We start from the raw sequence: 15529 nt of genomic DNA, 5'->3' as shown, positions 1-15529 counted from the left end.
AAGCAAATAAGACCATCAGTTAATGGTTGTTGATACTGTATTTTTGTGCTTTAAAATGAATAGAGTGTAAATAAAGCATTATACATGGCTGATTTGATACCCTGGACACCAATATAGAAGTACTGCAAATACAAGATGGTGTAATTTCTGGCTTTTTACTGCAGAAAACTGCCAAAACACTCCTGCATGCAGTCTCACAACATTGGCAATGCTTTCGTAACAAAAATTGTGGACACATTTGTTCAGTTCAGAAAATCGTCTCTTCAGGTTTTGGTTAAAAATTCGACCGAAGGGCACCAGTTTAGCTCAGTGGGTAGAGTGGGCACCCATGTACAAAGGCTTTAGCCTTCAGCGTGCTGGTTGTGGGATCGATTCCCAGTCTCTGCACTGTTTTGTGCACGTCCTCCCCCCACTCTCATATTTCCTGTCTTTCTACAGCTGTCCTATCCAAATAAAGGCAAATAAAGCTCTAAAAGCAATATTCAAATAAAAATTAGACTGAAGATGTTGGTTATAATAAAACCCTCGTACACTATAATACTGCTGACCTTTAAAGTATCTGTATAGCGGTATCATTTTACAACACATGGTATTGTAAGTATGAGAATACCCTTATGTTATGTGCTTATTTAGTCTTGCACTGGGTGCAGCTATGAAGAATAAAATCCATTAACAGTAATTTTACTTTTTTTTTCCAGATGTGTAATGTCTCTTTCACATCAATACCATACACACTGTGTGTGTTTTCATTTATAATCCAGTCTTGTCCTTCCACAAGCGAAGGTGTACACATGTTAATATGTAAATATTATATTTTATTGTTTTGCTGTTATTTTTAGTATCGCTGTCTTTGGTTATATTGTATTTAGGCATTGTTTTACTCACTTTACTTTCTACTTCTCTCTTAATGAGCTGTTGTAATGACCAAATTTCCTCCGATGGGGATCAATAAAGGTTTATCTTATCTTATCTCAACATAACCACTCCTTGTTTGTTTTTCTCTTAAATTACAGAAAAATAAAAAGTAAACACTGCGTCACACGCAGGAAAACAACAGTAATCCAGACAGATGTGTGCTGACAGACTTATCTTTTAATTCATACTCACACAAGGAGTGTGCTGAAAAGTTTCTAACTTTAATGTGCGGTTTACTACTCCTCTGTCTTATAAACAAATAAAAGGGGTGTACTGATTCCAGTTTTCAGACCAAGGGTAAGTATTTCGATTTGGGCACTCACTGATACAAAGTACAAATATGAGTACTTAATACAATATGGGAGGCACACGATTAGCTAGCTTAACGGTTAAAGTCAGCTCCTTCTTTAATCGGCACCGGAAATACAACCAAGTAATGCTGTAACTGTAACACAGCTGTCTGCCACTAGTGGCCACTGTAGCTGTTCTGAATGACTACTGCCTTTCGGCAGTAAAGTTCTTTAATTAAAGAAACAGCTACTAACGACTCCTCAATGCTCTACATTTGAAATGCATACAGACACAGACAGACCTTTCTGTCCATACTCTGCGTTCATTTCGTCTGTTTTCTTGAACCTTATGAATATGGACAAACATTGCAATGCCACTGCCTATTGTGGGGCAGTGTTCAGTAATGTAGCCAACTATACAACCCGGAGTAGCAACATAGAACAAAGAATCATTTGAAAAAAGGCAAAAGTTAATTGTGTTTTCTGGGGAAATATTGCCAGATTTTGAGCAGGTTTGGAAAATACAAACATGATGCTAGCTTACCTGGGCATGAAGACAGACAACTAAGAGAACACAGCTAGGCATAGCTGTATAGCTCTGTGAGAGATAGCAACCTCTAGTGGATTAGTTTTTCAATGTTCACTCCAACATAACAGACGCACATAAGTATGATGTTTAAAATGCGCATAGCTTTAAGTGATAGCACTGATAGCATCTCATGGGAATGGTTAAGTATAATGCCATTTTTAAACTTGAAAATGGGGATTAAGTTGTCCAGAGGCTGTCAGTTTTATTCCTCATTGAGTGATGATATTTAACATGAATGTGGGCATTAACCTGCACAGAGGACAACAGCACCGCCAATGTTAGCCACATTCTGTAAACCAAATTTGCATCGCTAGAATGTGATGTTGTTGCCGTGTGTAGTCGGCTAAACACTAATATAATTAGGATTTAATCAAAAAGGAAATAACTGACCTAGTAACATTCCTGATAATACCACTAATTTCCTTAGATTATTTTGTTTGTTTGTTGACAATTTTATGCTGCATATTTTGCAGTCTATAGCTGTGCTTCTTGACTGGTCTTAAGATCAGCTTTAATAAGATTTACTCTCTGTAAAAACATTTTGTAAGGTTGCCAACTTTCTCTAATTCAACAGAAGCTTCTGCCGTCCTTTAAAAAACTGAACATTCTTTCAGTTTATGATATAAACATTCATCAGGTGTGTTCATATAAAAATATATATTTTTACCTTTATCTTTACTATCATTTAGAGACATCTTCAAATTAAACTCATAGATTCATTCAGATAATTCTCGATGTGTTTATCATCTTCACCTTCCCTTCTATAAAACGAAACAAGGTCAGTTCACCTTTAGATATCGTGGCGTACAAATATGAAATGCTAAAAGACATGAAACTGAGAGCTCGTTACCATTACAAACTTTTAAAAGGAAACTGTCTTCATATTTATTTCATGAAGCTTAGTTTTTATGTTTTAAATTTGTTTTAATTTTGTCAACTCTTATAGTTTCTATGTTTTTATTTGTTTATTGAATTGGTTAGTTTATATATGTTTATTGTCAATTTCTCTTTTTTAAATACACATGAATGAACAATGGATGAATGTAGGTGTATGCATGTGTAGTTTGTGTTCTTACTGAAATCTTGATTGTCTCTTTTGTCCCACAGAAAGGTGAAGTCCCTCGTATAAGCCTGATGGCTTCTTGACCTCTCCTGACACATTTTTTATGTTTCAATCAGTGTGAATTTTGTCAACTAAAACTATGACTAAAACTATTTGTCACAGCCTTTCTTTCCATGACAAAAAACTAGACTAAGATTAACAAAAATATATCTGTGATGACTAAAACAAACAAAAACTAAGTTTAGTTTTCATCAAGATGACTAAAACTAGACTAAAATGTAATGTAGCTTTGTCAGACATTCTAAATTTGTGATATTTCTCCACTCTGGGTAAATCTGTATAAAAACAATGCATCTCTAGCTATTCTGCCTCTCAGCTGTAGAAAGCAAGGTCCCCAGGTTTTCGCATAGTGCACTACCATGACTTGGTACCACATTTCGGTAAGAGAATAAATGCTTGGACTAAAAGTAAGACTAAAATGTGACTAAAACTAAAAGACATGTAATCAAAAGACTAAAACTAAGACCAAAATTAAAAATACCTGCAAAAATTAAAACAATTTCTAATTCAATTTTCCTACATGCAAATTAAATAAATAAATAAAATAAGAATTATCAGACTAATTACTCGATTTCATGATGCATCACTAAAGGTCTACTTTGTATTTATGGAGGCAAGGAGCCCAATATACTCCCAATTTTAAAGTTTTAAAATACTATTTAACTTAAAGATATCAAATAATATCAACAAAAAAAAAATATTACATTGATATCTTCTCATACTTTCAGTAATGAAAAATGCTAGCTTTTGGAATAGGCACATTGAAATAGGCGGTATATTTGAAAGTATGATTAAAGGTTTAGTCTGTTTTTTCCACTTTTTCTTCATTTATAAGTTAACATTTTAATAAACAATGTTACATATTAAAATTAAAAGGCTTTTATCATCTGCTCATCTCTTTCCTTGCCTCACTTATCTCTTAATTAATAAAGTGAACTCCAAATCCTCCTGTTAGGGTTTTTAATTCCTAGATGACAATTTCACAGGCCATATTATTATATCACATTATTTTTTCACTCATTCAAAGGATTTTTCTATTGACTCTAAACCAATATAACTTTAAGAGAACACTGTCGACACATTGTTAGGCAGTGTTGCATTGTGTCAGGACACAGTTGTACTGGGCTCTAAGTTAATTTATTTATTTCACATGTTATCATGTGGTACATTCACTCCAGAGATGTGTGCGTTATCTTGTAATGTTTGACATTACCTCAGTCAGTAATCACGATGGCACATACCAGACACGCTGGTTTTAAACTGTCTGTGGGGATAATGTAGTGAACATAAACGTCTGTCCATCCTCGAACAGTGAAAACATTCCTTCCCTAATAGTCTCTGACTCCCTCCATGTGTTTCGGTTTCTCCTGAGTATTTCCAGGTTGATGCGCTAGCATAGTTTTAATACAGGAATTGTTGACTTGAGTAGCATCATGTGTGACTAGTGCTTCTGCAAAGACAGGGAAAGGCTCTTTCCAAACTGAAACTGTTTTTTTATTTGAGTGTTTACAATAGATTCAGCAGCAGGGGGGGAAATACACAAGCTGGGTCTCTCTGCATTGATTATGTGCTGCCTCTGCAACATTACTGTCCACTTCCACATCCTAATCCACTGAGGAAATATATTTTTAACACTACTATTGCAGTCTGCTTTACTATTGTCATACTTAATTGTGTTACAATCACCAAACTGAAGACATAGCCCAAACTACAATGAAAAGCCTATGTTTTTAAATAAAGAGAGGCTTACATCAAACTGCAAAATAATACCTAGTATTACTATAAGTGCATTCCTATAAATTAAAATATAATTTTTAAGTTTTATGGTTTTGATTCTCTATATTATCCAAATAAAGAATACTTCATTTGAGACACATGGAAATGAAAAATGTAATCAGCTTAAAGATTAATTATTTCTGCAGTTATTTTTAGTGTCTAAAACTCCTGTCAGGGGGTAGGTGTCTGATGGAGTGACTTTTTAAAGATTTTTATGTTTTTTTATACTTTAATTGACAGAGATAGGACAGTGGATATATCTGGAAACAGGGATGAGAGACCAGGGAGTTACATGAGGGAAAGAAGCCACAGCCCAGGTTTAAGTCCAGCCTGGGTTACACTGCTAGGTCATCTATGCCCCAAAGGGACATATTTTAAGAGTGGTTTTTATTATTCTCTGTAGCAAAGATTTTCACTGTTTAAAGAAAGGCAGATGACCATTTTTGTTTGCACAAGATCGGTAAAGACATAAGAATTACCACTTTGTCCATAGGGGGCACCAAAATCAGTACAAAGTTCCTCACAGGAGCTCTAAGTCCTGACCTGAATTTGGGTTTGAACGTGAGAACAAGAAGCCTGTTAATGTGATCCTGCCACCTGAGGGTCCTGTGAAATCAGAAACATGCCAGCTTTATTTAACAGCAATGCTGCAGCTCCAACAGGCCTCTACCTTCACCAGCCTGCACTCCTATCAGATAAGCCACTCTAACACATGTGCCAAACTCCTCTCTGAGAGTGACTACCGACGTTCTGCAGCTTTTAAAGAGGTGGAAATGTTGTTTATGGAGTGTTAGAGGAGAGAGGAAGTGCTTCAGGGCCTGTTTGTGAAGCCCCCCCCCCCCACCCACACACACACACACACACACACACACACACACACACACACACTTTCTCTCTCTCTCACTCTGGGTTAATTCTACCTTTGACTTGCCTGTTGTCGTCTCTGAGCCCCCTTTCCCTTTCTGCTCCTCTGGCTGGCCTGATAGTTAGGGATTCATCTTAAAACCTCCCCTTTGTCTGCCGGACCATGGAGTCAGCAGTTATTCTTCAACTGACAACTCTCAATGTGCGGCGCTGAAAGAGATGAAGCTGAAACACAAAGGCAAATTAAGGGTACAAAAACACTCGCCATTGTCCCATTGTTGAGGGTCACAAATCGTCAAGTAAAAGCAACACAGCGTGGTTGAAATGTATTCGCCTCCATCCCTTTCTCCCCCCTATTTCCCCTCCCTCTCTCTCCCTGCCTTCCCCTCTCTTTATATTCATTAGATTCATTATAGGCCACAAAGGATTGCCAACAAAACAGCTTGTGATTTTAGTTGAATTCATCCCCCTCTGAGGCCTGCAGGGAAATTAAAGTAGGTGACTATCACTAGAGGGGGAGCGGGCTTGACACATCTGAAGCTTTCAGTGATGCTAATAGTCAAGCGTATCCAAAATACACAGGAGCTGACCTCAAACAGATTGTGGGGGTTTTAAAATCATTAGTTTGCAAATGAAGCAAAAGTACATTGGTTGTATGGTAGAATCAACCCACTCTGAACCTTTGATTAGTGTTTGTCAACTCCCCTTTCTCTTCATACTCCCCCTCCCACTCGCAATCCAGAAATTAATAAAGGAGACATAGCGACACTTTGGAGGGAAGCGCTCGCATCTTCAGCACCTGTTAAACAAATGCACTTAAGGCAGGAATCAAATTGCAGGCAGGTTTAAATTGGTGTAAAATCTTCATTTAGATGATGTCCCCAGGGCCTGCTTATTACTTGAGATTTATATAGCATTAGTTCTGCCTCGCAAATGTGGTGCACCATTCCACCTCAGTGAAATATGAAGAGGTTTGATAAAAAAGCTACAACAGATTCTCTCATTAAAAAAAACCTAAACCTTTTAAAGATTCATTAATTTAACTTGTGGCATACAGCTCTGACATGCACATGAGTTGTGTGCGTGTTGCCCTTGAGCGCCGCGTGTATTATACGGTGTGAGATGTTGCTTTGGCTCCCTGACACAGGTCTCTGAGAAGAAGTGCACTGACAAATTAGAGCACCTGAATGCATCTCCTTGCATTGCAGATGTTCATTTTTTATGCATGTACTTAAAATTTAAAGAATTCTGCAGGATCCTTTGCACCTGTTATTTTTCCAGCGACTATTTCAAGTTTCTATCACGCGTTTCTGTCATGTCGCAGAGAATGGCGCACATCATGCTGAAAGCTGGAAGGAAACGACCACAAAGGCGTTTCATTTGTAGCTGTGCCCCTATTGAGTTCGTCTGTTTCAGTCACCAATCTGTTTTGTTCTCCATCCTTTTCAATTTGTTTACATTTGGCCCCTACTGGAGAGGGACAGTCTATTGATTTATTGTCCCCCAGCTTCCTGAGAGTGGCGTTAAGAGCGCACAAGCCCCCCCCCCCGCTGCCTCCAAACCCCACCCGTTTTCAGGCCCTGTTCTTATATTGTTGCTGCCCGGTTGCTGGCTTCTGTTTCAGAGACAGGCTTGAGGAAAAGGCCCTGCTTGAGCTGCACAAGGACCTCACAAGGAAAGAAAAAAAGAGCCGGAGCTGCGCAAAGGCCTGAGAGACGCGGAAGCACAATGTGGATTGAAAGGCAGACCTCGTGGGACCTTTGCCTCCTTCAGAGGGCTGGTTTTCAACATTTTTGAACCAAAATAAGACTGTTACTACACTATACATAATTATGTAAAATATTAATATGCAAATTAAGAATTAAAACCTCTGCATATAAATGAATATACACATATTGATATATATCCAAGCAACATTTTTCTTCTCTTTTCCCACACAAATGCATTTTTTATTCCTTTTCTCCTTACAGGGTGGTTTGTATTCATGTTCTGTGACATCTCCTTTCTGCAGATTGATATTTCCCATGAAAAGCACCTGTCTGAAAATTCCACCCAACAATTTCTACGAGTCAAAAGAATCATTTCAGATGAAAGTTGAAATGCTATTGTGAAACGGCCCTTTCACTCCTCCCCGCTTGAAGATAAACAATTTCCCATGAATATATGGCCAGGCCCCCCTATCTATCACAAAAATCCGAATGTGTCCCATACTGAGCCTATTGTAGTCTATTAAAAGAAATCCTTCCCTGTGGCAACCGTTTTGCAGGTTTCAAGTAGATAAATGCCTTCCAAGAGGGATAAGAATGCATTTCTACAAAACTGCATTAAAGAGTAATGTTTGTCAACTACTCCGATAAAAACTTCACAGTCACAATTCTTTTTTTTCCCAGGCGGCAAATGCATTGGCAATGTGTAAAGCTGATTGGTCTGGGGAGGCTGCCTACAGGTTAGCAGGCCTCATTTCCAATCTCTGACAGCAATATGTGTCGCCCCGCGCTTCATCCCGATTGCCCGTGTACAACACAAACCGTGGTCACTCTATATATGGAAATCTCTGTCTTCAGGGCGGAAAAAAATTAAAAAGGTGAGATTGGCACTTTAACCTTGGTGCCCCCCTGAAAATATGTTTTAGTCCGATACATTATACTACTGCGAATTATTTATCAAGAAGATACAAGCTTGATATTTCTGAAAAATAATGAGATGTTGAGGTGGCAGCTGGAATGTTCTGGTCCAGCGAGCAGCATCTATGAATCGGGGGAAATGAAGTAAATATGGCGGGCTGGGACTCGCCATGTGCAGAATGTGAAAGAGTGAAGAGCTGTTTCTAGATTACAGAAACTTCCAAGTATTTCATTTTAAAGCTAATTTTTGGAATAAAGGTGCCAACAGGGCAGAATCATGGATAAAAAACAATGGGATATTTAGCAATTTAGGTTGTCAAAAAGCCACTTTTTTTACCTTTAAGTGCAGAAAGTGGAGATCAAATCTGATGAACATGGAAATCACAAATCTACCATAAGAGAAAATGTTTTTTTAGTGCTTATCAGACGGCTCAAAAGCTGTCGAGAGTCCAACGTGGAGTCTGGAATCTCTCAGGCAAAAACAAAACAAGTGTTGTGCTGAGTAGAGTTGAAAGAGCCCACCTGTCGACACGGTGCATTCAGAGAACAAGTCAGCCAGTTGTTGCACTTCATACAAAGCGGGTGAGGAGAAGAAATCCATTCACACACTCTGAATACGGTTGGAGTGTGTCTCTCCTCAGATGACTGTTAATTGAAAGAACAAAAGCAAAGAGAAGCCTGTGTATTAATTTGGTTCAGACGCCGTCAGTTATTCCCTTTCATTCGCCTGTTTTGTCCCTCACACTCTGATGAGCACACAGCAATCAAGAAGAACCGTGACTTGTTTGATTCTTAAGGCAGTGAGTGGCATGTTTTTCTTCACAATCTTTTCATACCTGCACAATGGCACTTAAAAGTGAGGTATGGTTGTAGACAGTGTGGTCTTAATTGGTGAAATCTTTTCCGTTTTTGCCATTTGTTAAGAATTAAAATATGATTCATCAGTCTGCATATATGCATTAGTGATCATTCCATCTCATTGAATATTAAATATTTCAACTTGTTGACTGAATTAAGTAAAGGAAAAAAATCTGTTCAGAGCATCCCCCCTCCCAAGCCCAAACTCTCGTCTTTGTTTTGATTTATTTCATCCTCTCAGAACATCCCGTTGCTTTTCAGGGCCCCCTTTGTTCTTGGTGAAGGGGTCTTTTATTTGGGAGAAATCTCCCATCTCAGACCAGCGCTTTGCCTTGATGCAGATCTTCATTAATCTCCGGGGCCGCTGTGGGCTCTACAGCAGCCTGCCGTTTTGATGGGAATTGAATTTGATACCGTATTGTGGCTTGTATGGAGGCTAACAATGGCCTGTGTTCCTTCCTGTGTCTGCGCACAATCAGAGAGACCCAATTAAATAATTTGGTACAATAAAGGGGAACAAAAGGAAACCCAGGCATAAAGTGAGGGCTGCAACATTTGCATTCTACCTATTTCTGTATCATGTTAATTAATTCACTTTGAAACCACAAGGGGAGGGCACAATGGGAAACAGAGCAGCTCATTTCAGAGGATGACTGAGGATGCTTTATATTCAGGTGACATAATAAATCCACATTTTATAAGCTCTTTTCTTCTCTTCAGTGCCAAAAATCAGTGAATTTTGACTTGGATTTTCTTTTTTTTGGAGCTGGAATAATTATATTCAAACATACAATAATTTCCCTTCATCTTTTTTAGGGGAACAAAATGAAAGCATCCTCTTTGGCCCAGTGAAATAAACTCACCTCTGTTTGAATAGAATAATTTAGCATTTTAAAATAAGTGTCCAGATAACCTGCTCTTAATTAACAATGTGTGAATTGTGTGATATAGAACTGCTTTTGTCGTCGCTAATATGTCACATCCAATGAAGGGTAAATGAATTATCCACGAGTGGCCCGTGATAAGCGCTGATGGGACCCATATGGAGCTGTCAGTGGACCGCTGGTGGGCTCTGCTGGTCCAGCCACTGTAATTGAAAGAAATGAGCCATGGAGCTGACACATTAGCAGTCTCCCCTGAGATGGACCACACAACACACATACACACTCATATTCTCACTTTTTTATACATCATCCACACAGCCCCTATCTCACTGAAAGTATAACCCAGACAATGTCATGCGGGCTGACGCAGGACAGCGCCCTACTGTAACTGAGACAGGGTGTAAGATTGGGCAAGGTCTCCGTCTGGGTTAAGGGGATAATGAGAAACTGCCCTGCAGTGAGTTAATCAGCTCATCGCTCTCCCAGCACTGCCATTTATTTGCTGTTTATTCCCCAGCACAGGGCCCCCAGGGGAGAGGCCTGTCTGTGAGGCAGCACCTGCAGCTTCCCCGCCGCTTGATTTAGTGCCGTAAATGCTGCTTGTGGGCCAGATTACGCTGGACACTGATCAAACCTTATTTGCACTCTGATTAGACAAACTGCTCCCCGCACTGACCAGGCTGAAGCAATTCTCCTTTAGCAATTTGATACTGCTGCCCTGTGAAAAAATGATTAACACTGACTGGATGAATGTGGCAGACATTCACCATGGACATTTTTCAGCTCAGTCCTGTTTCTAAAGCAGGTATCAGTCCTACTGTTACGACCAAAAGGGCATTTAAATTAAACAGTGTGTGCCACTGAAGGGTAAAAGAGGAGACATACAAATCTGCATCAGAGTATATTACTTTAGTTTTGGATGGTAAATTTAATACAGTTTTCACCTCTTAACCCCATAAAAGCAAATTGATTCTATCTCTAGCTAAAAGTTGCAGCCTTAAAACAACTCATATGCCTGGTTTACTTTTATTCTTGTAACTATAATTGGATATTCTGGAGATTCTGTCATTCTACTACAAAACTGCAAACTAGGGATGCACTGATTGTGAAAATAGGGCCATGACCTTTAGCCAATGACTGATGTCCAATACAGATACATCAATATTCTTTTTTTTGGTGTTCTTTGGTGTAAATGCTCTGTTATCCCTTCCACATGGGATACTGACTGATATCTGGTGGATTTATACCTAGCTCCAGCTTCCTACTCGCCCACAAACTGATATTCTCCCGAGCCAGGAGGCGTCTGGCGCAGCTGCATCTGTAAAAATGTTGGAAATATGCGTGAACAGGTGAAAATTTGCCACATAGTACACTCATGAAGGGGGTAATTGAAGATTTGACGTCTTTTTTGATGTACATACACCTGCAACTCTGCAGGTACAGCGGCTGTGTCGCAATCTGCCGGCGAATCATACTGCGTATCGCTCCCTCTCTAGTCAATCAGAGCACTTCCACTGCCCGCGCTCCAGTCCGGCATCTGCGCGTCCCTGAATTGCCACTCTGCTGCGCTTTGCTGGAGATGCCCAGGTCTATTTTCAAAAAGCTCCAAACAGGAAGTCAAAAGTGTAGAATATTAGGTTCTTTCAAAATACAACACAGCGCATGGACTCCTGACCGTAAATCATCACTATATCAACATTACGTTTCATCCTGAAGAGAGAGCAAAGGGTCACTGGGAGGTTAGTGGGTCACAGAGCTACTATGGCACCATGGACAAGAAAAAGTTAACTTTTGAGGACATTTAGCCAAAGAATTTTACATAAAACCACAGATCCTCTAAGCAAACATTAACCTTTTAACTTCCTGATGTACTCATCCTATGGCGGAAGCAATAATATCATGAACTTATACCGGAAGGGATGATAAATTAACCCCAAACGGTAGAATAGTCCGCTGTTGACATCCTATCCCTGCTTGAACTCACAGTTCTCCTGTGATTGGCTGCATGCCGTGCTGCAGCACTCCAGACACACTGCCAGTGGGCGAGGTTGTTCACCTTCGTACGTAGCAAAACCATGGCATTGTGTAAATTGGGGGTAGACTCCCACAATGATGACATTTTTGCTCTGATTCTGAAAACAATCATGAGGTTGTCCAACAGGTGGCTTCTTCTGTCCAGTAAAAACCTCTTATTTGATTCAGCTGTCAGGTGAAAAAAGATGCCAGCAACTTCTATTGCTGTATGTTTTTGCCCTTCATGGTAACCATAAAGGGCAAAAACATACATTTTCCTTTAAAATGTTTCTATTGTGTTTTTTTTCCATTTATCATTGTATCTTAATGTCCTGTGTGAAGCACGTTGAATTGCATTGTTGCTGAAATGTGCTATACAAATAAACTTGCCTTGCCTAATCGTATAATATTGCAGTATTACAAAATTTAAGGAAATAACACATTCAAATGCATATTTAGGCATTGCTGTGCCTTCCCATCCTTAAAACATGCCTATGATGGCATACTTGACTCATGTTTGAGTATGAGATCACAGATCACTGCTGCACCTGTGGTTTTAAGTTCCCTTTCAGTCTGCTGAGGTGTGTCAAGCTGCTAATGACAACACCACACTTCCTGATGTGGGAGTTCAAAATAAAAATCACTCAAGCTAAACAACATATAAGGGCTTTAACTGTGAAGAACTTGTTAAAAACAGTGTATTAATCATTGATTTAGCTTACCTCTAGCTGAGGTGCTGGGTGCATGGAGCTACTGTGTTTATAGCTGCTTTTCTGACCTCATTTAACACAACATCCCACTTCTTTGAATCATCATCGACTTAAAACAAGCAAGTCATGAGTTAAAAGACACATTTAAACAGCTGTTTAAGTTGTTATTATACAAATCAATGGGCGCAAGACAAACCAAGTCAGTCCATTGCAGCTCAGAGCTTGTGTTAATGCCCCCGACAGGCCAACAGAGACGCTTTGCAAAGTGAGGACACTTGTTGCTGTTAGTATATAATTCTAACTTGGAGAGGAGATAACACATAATTTACCTCATTGCTGTGCTTCACATTACACTGACACAAGGGGGTGAAGTCTGGTTTGTTATCTGGCTGCTCTTAAGTGTTGAAGCTAAACATACTAATGGCTGGACTCAGACTGAACTGTCGTCTGTCACATATCACTCTGCTGTGCTTATGGTTGCATTGGTTATTCTTCATGTGTTCACCACAACACGACATATGCATTTAGACCTGTGATGAAAGTGTTGCGGTATTGATACCAGTTTACCGCCCACCACCAATCCCTACAAGATACATAATGGAAAACATGGCGTTGTCGTGTCAAAATAGTACGAAACATGCATTTTCTGTCAAACAAATTTACATGATAGCACAAACATTTATAGGATAGATAAGAATTTGGTGTGTTAGAAATGTTGGCCACTCTCCCTCTGAGTTTACATTGGCTTAATGGCCATAAGGTTGTAACCATCAGCAGGTGTTCTTAATAGCTACCTAATCTAGATCTGAATAATGAAAAACATTATTTGAAATTTTTGAGGCTCCTGAAAGAAGAAGATAAAAAACAGACAAAAATCAACATAGATGCTTCTTAACCTCCTACAAAAGTAGAGTCGTTCCCATTCCAACACCAGGATCTGAAATACATCCAATACTGCTTAAAAGGCTGGTATTGGTATTAAGCACAGATCCGGTATTGTTTTAACTAAACATTTTGCTTCGTTTAGCTATGCTAAATGTTAGCATATCAATTCTTCTTCACTGCTGAAAAACACTATGTACGAGCTACCATCATCTACCATCATCTACTCTACATCTACAACTGTAGATGTAGAGTAGATGATAACAAGGACGAAGAGATTAACAGACTCTTTTTATATTTCCCAAAGCACAGATTCTCCATGGATTATACATGCAACTGTTATTTATCTAGTCGGTGTACTGGACAGGAAATCACACTAAGGGATTTCTATATTTTTAGTTTTTATCAAAGATGTTGGATTTCTCCACAAGGTAGACCTTTAGCAGACATGTGACTATAATGACAGCACTTACATAATGCTACTTACATAATGCATTTTAGTTATCAGCTATGTTCTAGGTGTAATCAGCAGCCACAAAGGTAACAGAAAGCCACAAAATAGAATAGAGAAATAACACAAAATTCAGCAACTCTGTCAAATGTGCTGATTCACCTCAAATATACTCACAAACACTAGACTGAAGGAAGCATTTCTCCATACAGGCAATGATCATGGTTGGCTTTATTCATCAGTAGCTGCGCACGCGCACCTCGGTCGCAGCTAAGTCACGTGTTTTGTTGCTCTGATTGGCCCATAAAGATTTGACAGACAGAATGTTCATTCAATCACCCTCCGAGCTTTTTTCAAAGCCTCTGCCCTTTCCCAAATGCTTAGTATTGAAGGTTTTCTGGCGCGTCAGGTTAACCCTGACTCCAAGTGAGTCAAAGTAACAATTTGTGCCTGAATTGGTTTAAAATCGCACTGTGTACACCTGGCTTACTTTAGCCATTCAGTTGGATCCATTCACTTAAATTTCTTAAGTGAATGCACTGCTAGCTAAAGCTGGCAAACCTGCCACCAATTGAGCTCAGCTAAAAACACATCACAGTGATGATCTTGTACAAACACAATCGTGGTGTATCAAAGATGGAATACATTTCTTTGCTAAAAATATGACTTGTACAGGTGCAGGACAAAATCAGCAAAATATATGCATTACCACTTTATCCCAAGTTCCTACCAGGAGCATCTATGCTATTTCTAAATTTAAGCTTGAAGCTTTTCGACACATTTAATGCATAAAAGTAACTTCACCACTTCAAAACGTACATTGCATGAAGGGGGTAAAGTAAGCTCCTGCACAAACCTCTGCTTTAAAGGGCTGAACCCATACCTGAAGAAGTGTTTGGCTAATAGCTCTTTTCACGTGCATTTATGGGATCATATCTGCTTATAAATATAAACCAGTCAAAAATTGCTAAAATATATAATGAATTAAGAGACAAGTCTGCAAAAATTTCATGAGAACCAAAAATGAAATATTTCAGTTTGACACATCACGCTAACTTAACTGGTGTTCATTCTGATAAGACACATGATCATTACGATGATGTTTTAATACAATTTAGCAACACTGCTTTTTCATTACATGTATAATTTAATCCTTGCTATGTTTGCATGAATTTTCCCTCTCTTCATGTGCAATTGATGGATATGTACACACACTTACACACAATACATCCTGAAACCTTCAAACACATTGTGCTGTCTTCAGTTTCCCTGTTTCATTCAGAGTGGAAAGCACTCTAGCTTGGCCATTGTATGGCAGATTTTCATGCTTTAGTGCAACACAAAGCCTGCTCTTTTTCCACCAAATGATCAGGCCATCTTAAATGTTGCACCTGAGACTGAATACATACAACATACAGTATGCGGTGCACTGGCAAGGTCTCGTTCTTTCATCTACTTGTATGCAGAGGCTAGCAAAGTATTAATAAAGCCATTTTATAATCTGCTCTCGTTACCCTGATCCTCCCTCAGAATGCCTTTCTATCAATTTT

This window comes from Cheilinus undulatus, linkage group 15, assembly GCF_018320785.1.
Source record: "Cheilinus undulatus linkage group 15, ASM1832078v1, whole genome shotgun sequence".
Classification (NCBI taxonomy): Eukaryota; Metazoa; Chordata; class Actinopteri; order Labriformes; family Labridae; genus Cheilinus; species Cheilinus undulatus.
This window is presented reverse-complemented; position numbering follows the sequence as displayed.